This window comes from Patella vulgata, chromosome 8, assembly GCF_932274485.2.
Source record: "Patella vulgata chromosome 8, xgPatVulg1.2, whole genome shotgun sequence".
NCBI classification, from domain to species: domain Eukaryota; kingdom Metazoa; phylum Mollusca; class Gastropoda; family Patellidae; genus Patella; species Patella vulgata.
The window spans coordinates 16,945,141-16,961,831 of NC_065886.2; the positions used below are offsets into that span (position 1 = coordinate 16,945,141).

Below are 16,691 nucleotides of genomic sequence, written 5' to 3' on the forward strand. Positions count from 1 at the left end.
CGTTTTTCGATATTCAAACTTGAATCTCAAAAAAGTAGATTTAATGGAATTACATCTACAGAATGTCTCCAAAACACATTTGATTAAATACGTTTTCTAAAACGAACTAAAGATATCATAAATGAGGATGCCTGAGCAGTGGATTCACATTTTGATATTAGCGAATCTCGAAAAACGAGCTACTCGCTTTTCGATATTCAAACTTGAATCTCAAAACAGTAGATTTAATGGATGTACATCGACAGAATGTCTCCAAAACACATTTGATTAAATCAGTTTTGTAAAACGAACTAAATATATCGTAATAAAGGAGGCCTGAGTAGTGTATTCACATAAAAACTGCTCTTTCTCCATATTTTTTTTATATTGGCGAATCTCGAAAAACGAACTACTCGTTTTTCGAATTCAGGCTTGAATGTCTCCAAAACACATTTGATTAAATCAGTTTTGTAAAACGAACTAAATATATCGTAATAAAGGATGCCTGGGTAGTGTATTCACATAAAAACTGCTCTTTCTCCTTATTTTTTTTATATTGGCGAATCTCGTAAAACGAACTACTCGTTTTTCGATATTCAGGCTTGAATCTCAAAACAGTAGATTTAATGGATGTACATCGACAGAATGTCTCCAAAACACATTTGATTTGTAAAACGAACTAAATATATCGTAATATAGGATGCCTGAGCAGTGTATTCACTCGTTTTTCGATATTCAGGCTTGAGTGTCAAAAATACAGATTTTAATCATGTATATCTACAGAATGTCTCCAAAACACATTTGATTATATAAGTATTCTAAAACGAACTAAGAATATCATAAATGAGGATGCCTGAGCAATTGATTCACATAAAACTGATATTTCTCCTTGTTTTTTGATATTCGCGAATTTCGATATTCAAACTTAAATCTCAAAAAAGCAGATTTAATGGAAGTACATCTACAGAATGTCTACACATTTGATTAAATCAGTTTTGTAAAACGAACTAAATATATCGTAATAGAGGATGCCTGAGCAGTGGATTCACATAAAAACTGCTCTTTCTCCTTGTTTTTTGATATTGGCGAATCTCGAAAAACGAGCTACTCGTTTTTCGAAATTCAGGCTTGAATCTTAAAAATAGCAGATTTGATGGACGTATATCTACAGAATCTCTCCAAAACACATTTGATTAAATACGTTTTCTAAAACGAACTAAAAATATCATAAATGGGGATGCCTGAGCAGTGGATTCACATAAAAGTGATATTTCTCCTTGTTTTTTGATATTGGCGAATCTCGAAAAACGAGCTACTCGTTTTTCGATATTCAAACTTGAATCTCAAAAAAGTAGATTTAATGGATGTACATCCACAGAATGTCTCCAAAACACATTTTAACATTTTATTAAATCAGTTTTGTAAAAGGAACTAAAGATATAATACATGAGGATGTCTGAGCAGTGGATTCAATTAAAACTGCCCTTTCTACCTTGGTAAATTCCATGCGACGTCGCTGCACAGCGTGCGTAAGAGCCCGTGGAGGACACACACGCTACTGACATCTGTGTCGTACTTTTGGTTTTGACCCCTCTGACTTTGTACCGTTGATTACAGATTAAACATCCATAAGTGTACAAATGTGTTGTTATTGATGTGTTCCCATTTGAATATTGTTCACAATAAGAAGCAAAATAAATAAGATATGTTTACAGGATTATTTTGTTATACGAAAAACTAATTGATGCGTTTTCCATGGGGCTCAGTATATATTTCAATTTGAAGATTTTTTTTAAATTCGTAATTCTTATTTTTGAATTTATAAAATTTATTTAAATTTTGATTTTTTTACTACTTAATTCGTGGAAATGATGTATGTTTTGATAAGAAGAGTTTTTCTTTTATTTGATATTTTGAATTTGCTTGTCTTTTAATTCATGTGTTATTTTAAGAACAAAATGAAAGTCTAGATGGTTAAAGGGCAGGGAGGTTGTGTATTGACTGGTCACTTAATGGAAAGGTGGGGGGTGTAAGAGAAAGGATGGTGGTATATTATGAATTTCAGAACGGCAACCATACCCGCTGATTTCATGATAGGCGAATTCCTTTCGTCTATTTATACTTATTCTCCCTTTACTGAATATCCATGAATTAGAGGTGGAATGTCCGCGTAAAAGTGAACTCATCCAGGAACAAAACGTCACAGCATATACATTATTATGACTTCTCAGAGACAAAAAAATCTAAATGTCATAGACCAAGAAATGACGTGTATAAGGAGAAAGGCCAGTAACTATTATGTGGAACTGACATTGGTATTACAATATGGTTATTACACATTAAACGGAGTATATTTTATATTCTAGCTATATATGATAACAAGATTGACCCATCAGCTTGTGATTGCTATCCCCGCAACTCACATATAATATATAGTGATGGTAGTATTCAAAGATATATATATGGTACATGTACTGAACCATGTGACTGCACAAAAGGTGGTTTTTATTCAGCTGGGCCGACGTGTGAGAGTACGTATTTATAAATTTCTTGTTTATCATTTATTGTTTTTTTTGTATTTTTTAAAATGCTAAATGAAGTTGGTATTGACTTAGAAAGATACGAGCGTGGATAACCTGACTCTGATCAACAAATGCAATGCGAGAGTGTCTTTTACAATAGTCAGTAATGTTTATATATCTACTGTCTTTTCATACACTAAACCCAAATGTCACAACAAATTGTATAAAAACAAAAGGGTAAGCCACTCTGAAAGATATTGTAAACAGTCATCCACATTCAATAGTAATCAGTCATTTAATAATTATTAACGTTTGTCCTTGATAGTGTAGTATGATTTAGTAACTTCCCTTTATTAAAATTTTATAGTGTGCTCAGCTATTGCAAACTGTGACCTGGAAACGTGTACATCATCATCAAACCAGATGTGTTCTAGATGTGAAGGAGTACTAGATGAAAAACCTGGCTTTAGAGCTTATGTTGTTTCCAGTGATAAAAAACGTTGTACAAGTTAGTATTTAATGTACAGGTATCAATATTCTATAATATGTGGCCAACTTACATTCGACCAATGAATTTGAAATAAATAAATCGAAATTCTCTGATGATGACATGTGGTGTAGAGGTTATCTTCTACCCAGGGGTCTCCGGCTTCTGAAATCCAGGTCCAAACCATTGTGTCACAATATGTAGCGACGGTCGTCGTGTTTGATGCAGACGTTCCAGAACATAATGAAAAAATAAAACGAAAGGGGGTTACTGTTCTACTTCCACCGGGCAAATGAAGACGGATATGCCATACAGTGTGCCACGCGGGACATTTTGTCCGGACAGCGGCGCTACGGTCTACCCTTATATCAAATTTAAACTGCCAAGGTATTTGTTACATGTACGCCAATGTGTACATGGGACTTCGGCATTTCGTCCCACCATAACGACTCGACAGCTGGCCTTGTCAGGTCCTCTGTCCTGTACCACTGAGAAGGGGAAACCACGCCGGAAACCCGATGAACTTTCTGGGCCGACACCGGGAGTGAGCCTGCACCCTCCATGCTAGACAGCCAGAGTATTACTCACTTAGCCAACCTGGCTTCAAGAACATAATAGAATCACGGAGTTGACTAACTTTTGTTTGACGTTTGTATGTGCCGTTATATATATGTGGTTCAGGAATTTAATAAACCTAAGGTCAACAGTATAATTACTTTTCTATTATTACAGAGGCGTGTTCCTGGCGATCTGACAGTACTCCATGTTATCCTGGAAGCTGTGCTAATGAACTAGCATCAAATTGTATATGTACATCAGGATTTACAGGTTCAAAATGCGATAAAAGTAAGTATCGCTGCCGTTTTCTTTTAAAATCAACAGCAGTAAAAGTAACCTTTTCTCTTCACAACTGCTTGTTCATGTTTATTTTGCAACATTGCATATTGCGATTATACAGCAATGGTATTTACACAAGCACCCAACTTGGTCTCGTGTTATCCGCGGCATTGGCATTCACATTAGCAGTGACGCATTCGAAATATATTCAAAGAACAGTTACTAAGTTACTAATAAATAAACTAGTCACAAATTCCTATTATATATTATTATTGAGTACCGTAAACGTAAATCAGTTACTAGACAATTTATCTATTTCAGTAACTGAAAAGCCTTCTATTAAAGAGAATATACTAAGTCTGGCAGCAGCTAATAATGGTGGTAAAATTGATGCACCAGGAAATACAAATATAGGACCAGTTCAAGATACTGTATGGACTAATATGGTTAATCCTGTTAATATTCACTTTAGATTTACAGCAGATTACCAACCAATTGTGCCTTCTCGACAGGCGTATGTCAACGATTCTAAAGTTGGCATTATTAGTGCGGGTTTACGTCTGGAAAGGGGTAAAGGTCTTTATAATATTTATTCATAAATACATCCCACGCCACCGTCTTAATCCAACACAAACCTGTAATTTCTTATTCGCTTTGCTTTTATTTGCATTAATTTTCTTATTTAGTAATGCATTTCTTAACAACACACCGTTCGATTGAAACCAACTTTTATTTACTTGATGCTAGTCTCAGATTGCTTCATATGTTCTTGGAATACGTTGTTCTATTTCAGATGTCGTTAATATTCTTTCTCATCCTTGTGGTGGAACACAGAGTAGAAGTAATCCTAATCAAGGCGTGTTTACCTGTGAACAGACATTAACAGATTTATCTCAGTTATCTCTACCATTTAATCACACAGATGTGTAAGTTTTGGTAAATACCTCGTATGATATCACAAAACATATGGACGAGACGATAAAAGTATTATTCGATCTGTTTAAGAAAAAACATTACATAATATTGTGCATGCGTGTAAGTTTTCGTAAAAAAAACTAGCATGATATTACAAAACACGTGAACTACAGAATAAAAATGTGTCTGATTTTTTTGACATAACAAGCACATAATCCTGTGTATGCGCATTACTTCCCATACAATTAATTATTATGCTCAAGGGGGTAGACAGTAAAACCCCAATTATCTGCCCTAAAGGCTAGAAGGCTTGGGTAAAGTACCAAGATGTGCTGTCTAAAGTGCGAAACTGTTTTTATGTAATAGGCTGGAAATAATTCTGATAATAATCGTCAGACAAATTTATATGTGCTGAATCTTGTGAATGCAATAGAGAATAAAGTTACTGTCATCTCTGTTTGATGATGATGGGTTAGTTGTATTTTACGTCCGCTTCCACCGAGGTGATATCGCAGACAAAAATCTCTGTTTAAGATTATTTCCGTTTTAAACTTCAAGGAAGGTTGATGAATTTACACTGTTGACAGATGTATTTATACAGATATAACAGCCAGTATTTGATATTCTGCAGTTAAAACAAGCTGTATTGCTTACAGTTTACCATTTTGTACATTTTAGACTCTCGTTTTCGATGTCAGTTGCCAATGGTGGATTTGTTAAGATTGAAAATAAAGAAACAAGCTCGATGGAAACTACATACCTGCAAGGATTGACGCAAACCAATAAATTTTCTATAACGTTTGACACTGTAGATCCATACCATTGTAAACCCAAGTCAGGATGTTCTCTAGATATGCTGTCTGATGTAGACTTATCTAAAGAGGTACATATATACTCTAGACCAATATTATTGTAGACCTTGAATAGAATATTGTCCAGCTAAGACACGTATTATTGTATATCACAATTCATTCCACGTGTAAATCATTTTATTGTAACCCCAATCAAGATGTTCTCTAGACATGCTTTGTGATGTTGAGATTTTTCAGAGAATTTGAAGCATTTGGGAATTTGGGCATGTGACTGGCGTTCACCAGTCTCAACCAGAGAGTAGGGTAGAGGCTACTCAGAGTAGTAAAAACGCCTTGATTTTCCGAGGAGGTCGATATCAATGTGAATCCGCATAGAGATACTTTATCTCATCCACATATTTATTATCCTTCTTAATACAGCTTCAAATGCACCCTTTAGAGTAAGTTGTACGGAATAACCTGATTCTAAACAATTTGGTGGAACTTTTGCCATTTAATAGTTTAACCCCCAGGCTAGTGTCATTTAGATTGATGGGAATCAAACCATTATATTTCTACGTCTTTTTGAATACATATTTCTTTTATTTAAATACAATTCCCAGCTATATAGTATCAAGTGGCACGACATGAGAATAAAGTCTGCATACGATACCACTATTTCTATTTAATCCCCTCTTCCTTAGCCCAGCAGGAACAAACCAGTAGGACGTTAAATCAATTCATTTCTATTTAATCATAAATTATTTTTTGTCTAGCGTACTCAACGCTTTTCATGGGACGGTTGGGTGGATGTAGATGCTGGGATTAAAGAATACGAGTATGAACTGTTTGAACTTCATCGTGTTGGTAATGAACTTGGCGTCAAGGCGAGGAAGTCGGACTCGAAAACTACGTCAGTGAGTATCATATACACTATTTACAATAACAAAATAATGCTTCCGGCATCCAATAAAGTAGTCTTAAATTCATTCATATCACCAACATCATTTATAAAAAAGTAGGTAAACGAAAGTTTGTGGGAGAGTGTGAACTTTGTAAAAGCAATAATAGATACAATAAAAGCAAAGTCAGATAAACCCTGATTACGAATACAACATAAAAACCGAAATATTTAAAATCATAGTAAATAGGACTACAAAATGAAGTGTAAACTAAAATGTTTGGTTTTGGAATATGAAGATAAAGATGTATTTGTAGATTAGTATACTTGTCCTTGTGAAACATAAACAATTTATCCTTTCAGAAAAGTGTTGATGTGACATTCCCCGATCCCGCGGTGTATTCCATGATTTTATCCGCCTATGATAAAGCTGGGAATTATAAGAAGGCTAGACGATTGGTTATATTTGATGACACGTCTGCTGTAACAACAATGTCTGGCAGTATGCTGAGAGTGACAACTGCTGTTAATTCCACCAATTACAAATGGCAGACTAATTTAAATTCTGTTACAATCTGTTGGACTAATAGATATATCAACACTGTTCATCATAATGGTCGTTTTCTGGCAGCTGTTAAACCAGAACCTGGTGTAGAGTCTCAATATGATGATAATTATGGTTCTAGAACAACAGAGACAATCAGCAATGTACAAGGTAACAGGGGTTTAATTATGGCTTTAAGGTATGACTGTTAGTTTACCAACTTCTGCAGCCGCTTCCTTGGGTAATCTTGTATGGCGAAATAAGGTGCAATTCGCACAGTTTGGACCTCGATGACTACGTTCTGTTATTATATCAAATACATATAAAGTTTATGAAAAAAGCCTAATGGGTTGTTCCATTTTTACAGCCTGTTGTGTGATCTTAGCTTTGACATTTGGATATTATATTAGATAATTTGGATTTAATCTTTTAGGAATTGTTACTATTAAAACCATGTACAAACTGGACCACTCTGGAGGAAGTTTGATTAACCAGCCTTCTGAAAGTGAATTCGTAGATTTAGGACTTGGACAGCAAGTGACAATAACACCGGACCTGAAAGATGGCGATACTTTACGATATTTTATCAGAGCTTACGATATTTTGTCTCAATACAAGGAAGAATCGTTGATCGTCCATTTTGATAGTTCTCCACCTGTTATTGAAAATCTATGGTTAACAAAAGGTGATGAGGTTAATCTAGCAGTTCATGGGTTTGAGGAACTTGATAAAATGGTGTAAGTAACAGATTAAGTATTTACGATATATTTAACGTATGGGTCATTTATTACCTTGGGGTACCAACACGAGGTTACAAACTTTAATTACTTAATAGTAATTACAGAATAATTGCCTTACATGTCTAAGTAGAATACTTCCTTTACATTTTGTATTTTGTCATTCAGTTTATCTGTCCAGTTTATCTGTACAGTTGACGCCATATCGACAAACTCAAAGAATGATTAACAGTATGTTTTAGATGTCTCGGTTAATAGCAAAGATGGAATTATATTATATATTAAAGTAGCTAAGTCTCTAACTCAATATCATCCAAAGTCTTCGACATTGAAAACACGAATTACTGGCCAATTTAAATCAACACTGATGTTGTGATATAACTGGGAAAATTTAAACCATTGGTACACGAATCGTGTACCATAATACTTTTCAGGGCCATTTGTAACAAGGGACTCGAAGAACGAGGCTACACATATTCCACAAGTCATGTCAAACAGTGAAACCATATTCTTATCTGGAGAGCATCCACAATACTGGAATAACCAGATGCTAGAGATTGCGATTCGATTGAGATTTCTGGCCTATTTCGCCGAACATAACTGATTAGAAATTACAGTAAACAGAAATGATTGAATTTAAATCAGTTTATATATACTATTCAAAAAAAGTAGGGGATATTTGATTTTTAAGTGTTATTAAAGTCACCTAATGAAACTGACGAAGAAACAAATGACAAAATGAAATGAAGTTCACATTCATCGATTTATTCCAAATGATCGTTAGACTAAGTAAGGCACAGACTGACCATTATAAGGGTAAAATGATACCCGGGGTCAAACAGCAAAGTTACCACAGCATCACAACCAAGTCAGTAACGGGTAAATCCTCCTCTGTTTGCCAAACAAGCATTGATCCGACGTGGCATACTCCTAATGAGACGTCTAAGGTCATTTTGGTCCAGATTGACCCATTCCTGTTGCAACGCAGCAGCAAGTTCTTGGACATTGGCAGGACGTTGTTGACGTTGACGTAACCTCTGTCCAAGCATGTCCCAGACATGCTCGATGGGGGAGAGGTCGGGACTCAGTGCTGGCCAAGGTAATGTGGTGATGTTCTGTTGTTGGAGGTAACCTGTAACGATCCTGGCCCTGTGACATCTTGCGTTGTCATCCTGGAAGATGAAACGGCGGCCATGACGTCGTGCGAACGGCACAACATGGACTGCCAAGATGTTGTCCCGGTAGTACTGGCCTGTAACACGCCCTGCAACAACATGTAAAGCCGTTCTTCCAGCAACAGTGATGCCTCCCCACACCATAACAGAACCACCCCCAAATCGATCATGTCTGATGACGTTAACGTCTTGGAAGCGCTCGTTTCGATGACGCCACACCCTCCTACGTCTGTCCAAAAAATCAACAGTGAACCTAGACTCATCTGAAAACATCACATTGCCCCAGCGTCGATTATCCCAGTGTTGACGATCCCTACACCAACGACGTCTTGCCTGAATGTGATGATCTCTCAAACAAGGGATCACGCGAGGACGTCGGGCGCGAAGGTGACCCCTATGCAGTCGATTCCGAATCGTCTGGCCACTCACTCTCACACCAGTGTCTGTTTGAAGACGAGCGCTGATCTGATTTGCTGTGATGACACGATTTCTCAAGGCCAAGGTACGAATAAATCGATCCTGGGCTTGAGTTGTCGCCCTTGGTCGACCTGAGCGTGGTCTGTCCTGTACAGATTGTGTATCACGATATCTGGACCATAACCTGCTTATGACAGACTGAGAAGCATTCATCGTCCGCGCCACAACCGCCTGTGTTGTGCCGATCTGTAGCATGCCAAGGGCACGTAACCTTTCATTTTGGGTAAGCCGACGCATATCAAAATTTGTTTTCTGGTCACTAAAACAATTAAACTGATGTTTCCACCCTGGAATTCAATGCCACAATGACTGTAACATTCAAAGTCAGAGTCGTGCAAATCTTGGGTTGGACCCCCATGATGACCCAAAGCATCACCTGCATTCCATGCGGTAGCTATTGGTGCGTTTGGGCGTCACATGTAACTAGAAATGTTTCTTCTGTTAGGTTCTATAGTGACTTTTTTTGTAGTCATTTGCATATTTTAGTATTATGCCCCCAAAATCAAATATCCCCTACTTTTTTTGAATAGTATATATTCATATTACATTATTATATGCGTTGAGACCCATTTTTGTCAATTTCTAGGTCCCAAATATTAGCGATTTTGCTCCTTTAAACAAACATGTATTGAAATTATATATGCTATGTAATAGTGATAGTATATACCGTTATATGATTTACAGCATAGAATGGGTAGCCTATGATGATCATAGTGGAATAGAAACAGTACAATGGAAGATATTGGATCATTTAACGGAAGTAGAACATGGAACTCAGCGTATTCCACCACAAGGCGAAACATCGGTGAGTATACGACAATGAAAGAAAGGTTTTATATACCAATAGCGAAACTGGGTGAATATCGTGAATTGTTTAAATTCATTTCTAACAAAAACGAGTACACTACATTTTGTATTTCAAAATACTTGAATATTAGTTAAAGAGAGGGGACGAGGGCTTCACAATGCAACAGGGGAGACAACTCTTCGCGCACAAGCCGTATGAGTACTACTCATTGCTCTGTATTGATTTTATCTTTCAGAACATTGAAGAATGTCAAAGTAAATATTCTAATAATGCCAGAGGAGCCAATTGTTATTGCATTCCTACTAGTACATGTTATCATCGCCATTTTCAAATAAAACCACCTACGACTGCTACACCCGGTGAAGGCATCTTAAACAATAAAAATACTGGTACACATGATCATGATTATCGTATTGTGGTTACTGTGATGAACCAAGCTAAATTAGAAACAACTCTAACTAAACAGGCATGTATTAGATTTTTAAAATGGAGTCTTAACCACAAATATGCACTACAATGATTCGCATGCAAGATTTGTTTGGATTTATTATTTTTGCTTGATAATTAAACAGTGTAAAATTGTTATCAATATATTAAGACAGCAAATTTATCTTTTTAGGGTGAGCCTTTATATATTTCGAATAATTTGATTTTCCAGGGCGCATTGTTATGTTTGATTTAACAATCTAAAATATTTACTTTAGAGGGGTATACAGAAATAATATATAATGTAATGGGATTTAACGTCCTACTGTGCTACTCCGACTGGGCTAATGAAGACGTAGGGATATACAGGGCCGCATCTGATGAATTAAACGTCCTACTGTTCTGCTCCGACTCCGCTAATGAACACATGGTGATATACAGGGCTGCATCTGGTAAATATACCAATTATTAACTGTGTATTTACATTATAGTCTCGTTTAATTTTAGATTACAATTGATACTAGTCCACCGCACCAAGGGATGGTGCATGACGGTAAATATGGTACACCGGAAGTAGACTTTCAGCCAGATTTGGAGCTATTTGCACACTGGGAAGGTTTCTTTGATAGAGAGAGTGGAGTGAAATTTTATCAGTATGGTTTTTCCACGTCTTGTCTGGCTGCCAATAATTTTCAACTGAATCTTGTAATTAGACAGGTAATTCTACGCAAATGAAATGAAACAAATAAAATGAATCTTTTTTAAAGTCAATATATCTGTCCTTGGTAAGATTTATGATAAAACATTTATAAGGGCTCATCTCATACTATTATACTCTTAGGATGTTCAACAGACTACATCTACGCATGCGTCTTGGACAGCACCGTCTGATGGTAAATATTACATCACCGTGGTAGCATATAACCGAGCCTTAGAAGTATCTATACCAGTTTGTTCTGATGGAGTGGTTGTAGATAGGACATTACCTACTATAAGTGAAATAGATATAGAAGGGGCTAGAATTAAAGGTGGTTTAATAAAAGAAAATAATCAAGTATATTATATATCAAATACAAGACGCAAATATTTACTTAAAGATCCAGATTCAGCTTGTATGTAAGTGCAATGTTTAATTGAAGTCATTTTTTTATATTAAAAATATCACGTTAAACATCTTGTATCCATGTATTTATCATACAAGTTATCTCATTAATTGAGATAGTAAATAAAATATTTACAATTGCAGATTTCCGTTTTACATTCGTCTCTTATAGTTTCATATATCCACCCCTTCTTTTGTCAATATCATCAGTAGTAACCGTTCTGTACATTTTTAATATATTTCATTAAAATAAATCCTTTTATATAGTAACCCAACCCATGGATACCTTTTCAACTAATGCAAATTCTCAGCTGACAAAAGGCCTAATCTGATAATATCTTCATATTTATATCTACAAAACATTAGAATAAGTAAACAAATTAAACTATTTTAGCTAAAAATAATTAAAGTGCTACTAAATCTTTATAAATGTGGTAAAGTAAAGTGTTTCATTCCAAACGAAGCTTAAAATAGGACGAGTTTTTTCGATAAATTTTAACCTCGAAGTATTCCTAAATTAAATGACGAGAATGCTATTTTAACAGAATAGATCAATATATTTCAGGAGAAAGGCCAAAATGGTCGAAGTTACTGATCTTTTTCCCATTGAGAGATTTTCCAATGGTACAATACATGCATATCCAGCAAATATGTTTTGTGGTGAAAACCCAATGACAGATGTATTTTTTTCAAAGATGTATCTTGCAATGCATTCTCATGTACGTATATTTTTTTCAGAGGTGAATTCAGAATTTGGACTCTCCTAAACAAAACATGTCATTAACGCCCTACTGTTCTGTTCCGATTAGGTCAGCCATAACTAAAAGATAAACCCAATAACATATACTATTTAGATTTGTGAGTTTATCATGCCCAAATTAACCACTCGGCTACCAGTAGAGTTGAAGGGGCCAGTGCGTTGTATTATTTGTAGTCTTAATTGATAATATTGACGCAATCTGATTTTTGGACGAATAGCAATCGGTATAATGCAATGTCATATAGGCAATACTGTGCAAGCAATTTCCACTGGGAAGATACAGCTGATTCCGGTAAATGTGTGATCATTTTCGGAATTGGGAGGCATTCTGGTCACGTCTGTAGTAAATCAGAATTAGTAACGCAGTAAAAAATCTTTATCAAGTTCTCTTTACCGGATTGAGTCCCATTTTTATTGTTCTTAATCTAAAAACAAAACAAGAACATAACAAACAGTAATTTTATTTCAGTTATATGTTAATTGGACTGCTAAGGGTAGTTTGATGAATACAGAAATTTACAATTATGAATTTGGTCTAGCATCTGCCGAAAGTTCAGTTTCTGCCCCTGACATTTTACCATTTACATCAACCCATCACCATTCTTGGTACCGTGGTTACCACCCACAACTTAGTGATGGAACCGAATTCTACATCAGTATTAAGGCAATTAACAAAGCTGGAAAGGAAACTGTTCAGGTTGGTGGCGCTTGTTCATGAGTTTAGTACTTTAATCAAATATCGGTTTATTTTTCTACAAAAGTTTAAAACGTTAGAATATTTCGGTAAGACTTATGGTACCCATAAAACATGTTATAATTATTTCCAGGGATTGGGCCCGATCTTAGTTCATACTATTCCCCCTACTCTTGGTGGTGAGGTATTGGTTCTATTTGAGGATAAGATATTGGAGGCCGATTGGTCAGCAGCAACTGTATCTGATCCCGACTCGACGCAACTTACCTTTACAGCAGCCGTAGGTAAGTTTATGTATGAGTGTCGCCTTCGCGAAAACCAGTTATTAAAGAAGATAACACTTTTTAATTAGTAGTTAATAGTGTTCGGGAATAGGGTCAAATCTGGCAACTATTCAATTACTAAATGCCAATCAAGGAAGATATTCGGAACTCTGCTTTGAGAATAGCAGTCATATAATTGGATTTGGATCTGAAAAACGGAAAGTTTGTTCTTTGTCATGAATATACAGAAGCGAAGTATTTCATTTTACAGGTAGTTCACCGGGAACTGAAGACGTCTATCCGTATTCTTCCTTATCGTCTGGCGGAAGTTGTATGTTAGCTAACCCACCAAACTGTACAGTTTTTTCCATGGACGACCTTCATTGGGATTTACATCACAACTTTACCTACTATGTATCTATAAGAGTAGAAAATATAGTTGGATTACACAGGGTGTTCACATCTAATCCATATATTCATAATACCAGAAAACCAGCCAAGGGAGTTGTATTGGAAGTTGTTCTACCTGATGAGGCAGATGACTTTGGTGTTAATGTAAGATTTTTCATATATTATGCTTATGGCGGACTCGTTTGCAAGGCTCATCTGCGTCCATTTCTATGGAACAGATAGTTTAATGCACACAATAACCTAATGGTATTGTCATGCTATCTTTGGGATAAATAAAATAAAACCTGCTCCTCGTGTACAAATTACACGACAAACAGTGGTAACAGGTGTCCGGAAGAGTAAGCTTACCCTGCCTGGCGCCACACCCGCCATAGCTGCATCCAAACTATTAGGCGAAATGTCGGTAAAATAGAGTGATTGGCCAATGAACTATCGGTATGCAAAATGCACGCGATGAAGTGTGTTAACGATGTAGTAGATATTATCAGGGAGATAGTAATAGTATATGTGTCAATTAAATATATCTAGAATAATAGCCGAGAGAGACACGTTATATTTACCAATCAAATCAATATGACGGCCATAAAACTTTCTAAAGGTTTTAATAAGTTTAGCGCGCAAGTATTCTTGTAGTTGAAGCTTAGATGACAAATGCCTCGATCTACTTAAAAAATCAGAATAAAAGGAACAAGCTCTCGCGTAACGAATTAGCTGGGACACAAACACTCCATAAGCTGGTGATATTGGAATGTTACTACTAATAAATGGAAAGTTAACAATCGGAAAGTCAAAGTCATCACGTTTATCGTACAATTTAACACTCAGTTTATGGACAGTTGGTAGTATTGTGACAGTGGGGTAGCTTGGTTAAAATTAAATATAATATCACATCAGGCTTGGCATCTTGGACCAGGGACTCTTCTCCTTCTCAAACATTGCAACCTATATAGCTGGTTAAAGGAACCCTCTACTCTTTGGGCAATATTCAACCATTTATAAGCAGTGTATTCAGATTCCACTAAACCGATATTAAAAAATACCTTTCCCTCTTTCTAAGTGTATCCGTTGTCACATTCATAGACTAAATAACGTTAATAGTCAACCATATGGTAAACATTTGCGCTGGTATTGATACAAAATACCTAAAATTCGTGTAGGCTTTCATCTGCGGTTGTATTTCGCTATTGGAACACATTTGTTTATAGTTATATAATGTTCCCTTTAGGAGTTAGAAGACAATAATTTTCAACTATCCACCAGTAAATTAAAAGCAAGATGGTTTGGGTTTGAATCTGATGATATGGCCGAGCACGTGACATACAGTATTGGTATTGGCTCCCAACCACTCGTTAGTGATATAAAAGATGAAAACATTGACAGTAAGACCCAGCACACGTTTCTGGGGCTTAATTTACAGCTGCACAAGGTATGTGGGATCTTTTAATCCAACATGTGTATACAAAAGCTACAAGATATTCGTTTTTCAGAAAAGAAACCCTCCTTATTGCTCTATCCATAGATACCCCCTTTCAGACCCGTGCACAAATACAGAAATCAACATTTATATGTATTGGTATTATCCTGTCGATATTAATACTGTTACTATTTATAGACATACTTTGTAACGGTAACAGCTAGGAGTGACGCTGGAACAACAAAGGCATCATCTAATGGTATCACTATAGTTCAGAAAAATATTAACCTGAATAATGAAGTTCGGATAAAAGATGGCTCTGATTGTCAGCAAAAGGGTAAATTAATAAACAGCTTTATTCATAATTACAGTGTTTACGAATAAAGATTACCCCAGAACCATATTTTTTAGAATAAACATTACCTCGTAAATACTGTATTGATGATTAAATTCAAATTACCCTCGTAGATATAAATAATTGACATCAACAATATATCAGCAAGGGGCACATTTATGTCTCTTGCATTTGATGTTAAGTACTGCTGACAATGTACACTGCATGATCATAATATGGCTATCAAGCTATTTTACTCCTAATTGTAATCCGAGTTGCACTGTTTTAATTTTTTTCAAATGAAACATCACATGATATGCCTATCCTTATACCATATTACTTTTTGTTTCACTTTATAATAATAACAAACATAGAAAGACTATCCTGGCTACCAAACCACCATTCGCAGCAGGTAAACTATTTTCCTATTATTGGTAAGCTAAGAATAGTACAATATTGATTTTATTGGCCTTGTAATTCTTATTTTTAATTGTACGTTACATTATGTTCGTGAAGAATAAGTTATTGACAGTTATTGGTATTGTCATTTTTCATATACATGTACTTATCTATAATGAATTCAATTATATAAGATTATAGGCCATTTTTTTTCTGACACAGAATTCAAGCTCAGATTGTGAGTCGGATATTGACTATCAAATATCAGCATCTTATTACATGGCACATTGGACAATATCAAATGCATATAAACATATGTATCCTGATATTAAATGGACGTTACAAATGAGACAGAAAAACACAGGTAAATAAATGATTGAATTAATTTGAAATAAATAGTTAAATTACTTTGAAATAAATGATTGAATTACTTTGAAATAAATGAATATAATGCATTGGTATGGGTTGATATTGTTGACTATAGCATTTGGATATATTTATAATTAGAATAAAAAAATAGAATCTGTAGAGTAGTAGCGTTTGATTGTTAAAATTTACATAAATTGTATGGTTGATAAAAATAAAGAACTTTGCACGGCAAACTGATATTAGAATGTTATTGTTGTTATTATTAAATTATTATTCATTGTTTAACAGAGGATATATGGCACAATGTAGAAGATAAGAAGTTTCTATCAAATTCTGGTCAAATCTT

At 35.4% G+C, this 16,691-nt stretch overlaps 1 protein-coding gene and 1 long non-coding RNA gene across 2 annotated transcripts in view; both read left to right on the top strand.

Moving 5' to 3' along the window:
- Positions 1 to 16,691, top strand: part of LOC126830718 (uncharacterized) — a 52,630-nt gene that overhangs the window by 20,302 nt on the left and 15,637 nt on the right. The gene's annotated exons all lie outside the window — the stretch shown is intronic.
- LOC126830720 (uncharacterized) lies at positions 13,024 to 16,044 on the top strand. The gene is made up of 6 exons (XR_008789069.1): positions 13,024 to 13,158; positions 13,289 to 13,439; positions 13,690 to 13,973; positions 15,055 to 15,255; positions 15,442 to 15,580; positions 15,952 to 16,044. It is a non-coding gene; the product is annotated as an uncharacterized LOC126830720 (long non-coding RNA).